Source organism: Acanthopagrus latus, chromosome 19, assembly GCF_904848185.1.
Source record: "Acanthopagrus latus isolate v.2019 chromosome 19, fAcaLat1.1, whole genome shotgun sequence".
Lineage (NCBI taxonomy): Eukaryota > Metazoa > Chordata > Actinopteri > Spariformes > Sparidae > Acanthopagrus > Acanthopagrus latus.
The window spans coordinates 615,107-617,873 of NC_051057.1; the positions used below are offsets into that span (position 1 = coordinate 615,107).

A 2,767-nucleotide genomic window follows, 5' to 3' on the forward strand; every position below is an offset into this window, starting at 1 on the left:
ACTCCTCATTAATTTTAACTATTACAAAGCAGCAGGAAATCTGACTCTTTCCAGCAGGTTTGGTGTTTTAATCAGGCGTTGTGTTCTGTGGAAAACCACACACACACTGCAGTTTGGGGATGTGCTCATGTGAATCAAGTATTTATTCATTCACAGGAGTAAGAGCGGAGCTGTTTGAATATATTATTCAGATTATTTAAAAAAAAAAAAAAAAAAAAAAAAAAAAAAAAAAAAAAATCTATGCATTGCATTATACATTGAAACGAGGTTATTTTTAAAAAATTAACACTTTTCAACCTTCCTTTGTGTCACTCCTTCCAGGAAATACACGGGACCATGATACTTCAGTTACAGATGACTTTATTCTTCTCCTTCGTCTTAAATCATAAGTCAGCATCGAACTGTTAAATACATAGCATGTAATTTTAAGACAAAATTTGTATGTGACAGAAATACAGAATATACACGATACGTGACAGAAAAAAAAAAATAATAATAATAATAATAATAATAATAATAATAATAATAATAATACCTCGATGGCTGCACACAACCAAGAGGGAATGAGTCCACTTCAGAAATCTTTTGAGCAGTAAATATCTCTGCAAAATTTAGGGTCAAACTTATTTTCAGAGGTTTGCACACTTCTCCTGCTTCATAACTTTCTTGTTCAGTCTTTTCTTCCTGTGTGACATGTTGTGATCAAATTCCTCCCACTTTCAACTCAGGTTTAAAATAAGTTCATACTCATTCTTAGACAATTAAAATAAACAGTACAAAAACATATAAATCATTAAATAATTACACAAATATTTGTGGCAGTTAAACCTTGTTTTTAATATGCCTCATTAAAAACCCCACTAGACTTCAGGGTTTTTTGTTGTTTTTTTGTTCGTTCATAGAGAATGAACAGAATGAACCTTTTAATCTTTCTGAAGATAAGAGCACAGTAGCTTTAAAGCAGGCATGTCCAAACTATTCCATAAAGGGCTGGTGTGGCTGCAGGTTCTCTTTTTAACCAAGCAGCAGCACACTAGATCTGAATCATTTAATCAACTCATCTCAGTCTTCAGAAACCATGATTGTTCAAACTGAGTGCACTTGACTGGTTGGAACGTTCACACTGGTTTGGTTCTCTAATACAACCTGATACTACCTCCATAGGCGGATCAGGGCCGGAGCGAAATTTCACCCCTCGCCACCTCCGATAGATTCACACTGAGACAGAGGTGGAATTGGTGTACTAAAGCCGCACACAAAAGCCAGTGTGAATGTGGCTGTTGATTACATTGAAAAATCTATGTGACCCCACCCATGTTACAAAAGGGACAGATGCACAGACTAAAACTACACCAGCCCTAAACACTAACCATCCGAGTGTTGACACAACTCTTAAAGGGTTCAAGAAGAGCAGGAGACATGCATTCAGCTCTCAAACAAAAGGTTTATATATTAAAAAATATAAATTAAAAAAATTAAAAAAAAATAGAAAAAAAAAATATACTTGGCAAAAGACCTAAAAAGTCACAAAACTAAACCAAATTATTTTTATTCCAAAATCTTAAAACATTGTGCAAATGCTGCACATTAACATTAAAAAGGATAAACAGTTGCAAGAAATACGCAGGATAGGGCACTTACTGCAGGGAGATTCTATCGCAGACCCCAACAGGAACCACCTCATTGACCACTGCAAACACTACAACTTACACTGCAAGAAAATAAAACCTACAACCAGTGAAGTGACCACTACTCTTTAACATACCGCACTGCATGCAAGGAGAGGTGCATATCCTACAAACTACTCCCCGCAGGTCATCCCACTGCCTAATCAAAACGAAAGACACAAAATACAATGAGATTCAGTTGGTTCAGTTTCACAGATTTTCAGTAGTAATGCGGTCAACAGTATAAAGAGATGATATTCGACCATCTACAAATAATTTCAGCTGTACTGTCTGTAGGAACCAGCCTTAGCAAACTGGTTCAAGCAAAGCAGCAGTCTAGCCTTAAATCTGCAATAAGGAGATAGAAAACAAGTCTAATCAGCTGACAACATACCTTAGAGGGCATAACCCTCCTACATTACCATGCTCTATCCGTTACCTTGTTCAGGATGGAGCTCTGTTGAATAGCAGCACAATAGTTGAAAGGCTCCACTCTCTCTTAAAGAGGGGAGAGCTGAATCTTTGCCTGAAGAGATTATTATCACATTAGTTATATGTCTACTGTTTACTGAAACCCCAAAGTTCACCCAGACCTACTTCTTCAGCACAGGGCTACAGAGCATGCTCAATCTGGATCACTCAGGAATGTCACACCACAACTAAATATATAAGAGACCTCATTAGGTTTCCCATCAGGCAATACAACACCTCTTTCCCCTTTAATCATGCTCACCTGCATGGACACAGCAATCCTGCCACACAACCAGACCTCAAACGAAGAGGCACTAATTGCCCTCACCTGTCCTTATAAAGGCAGGGAGCTACTGCTGACCCTACCCAACAGGGCAGTGCTTCAAATTTAGATGCCAGCCCTCACATCTACTACACTGATTCAACAACAGTTTTTCAAACGTTGAAATGTTAACTGTGATTAAACATTGCATCAACATAGATTTTCAACCTCAACCAAAAATTCAACATTGAATTAATGTCTTTTGCTATCTGGATAGGGCCTTGGACAGGATGTTGTAGTCCCCACGCGACAGAGAGACTGGCCTCCAGTTCTTTAGTTGCTGTAAGTCATCTTTTTTGGTAGCAGT

At 37.8% G+C, this 2,767-nt stretch overlaps 1 long non-coding RNA gene across 2 annotated transcripts; it reads right to left on the reverse strand.

The window, feature by feature from the left end:
- Positions 1 to 282: 282 nt before the first annotated feature.
- On the reverse strand, positions 283 to 2,383 carry LOC119008804. 2 transcript variants are annotated; one of them, XR_005071554.1, is made up of 5 exons: positions 2,265 to 2,383; positions 2,107 to 2,193; positions 1,642 to 1,711; positions 536 to 602; positions 283 to 401 (listed from the first exon to the last, which is right to left on the reverse strand). It is a non-coding gene; the product is annotated as an uncharacterized LOC119008804 (long non-coding RNA). The 2 variants fall into 2 exon arrangements; XR_005071555.1 differs by lacking the exon at positions 1,642 to 1,711 and adding an exon at positions 1,766 to 1,827.
- Positions 2,384 to 2,767: the final 384 nt, after the last annotated feature.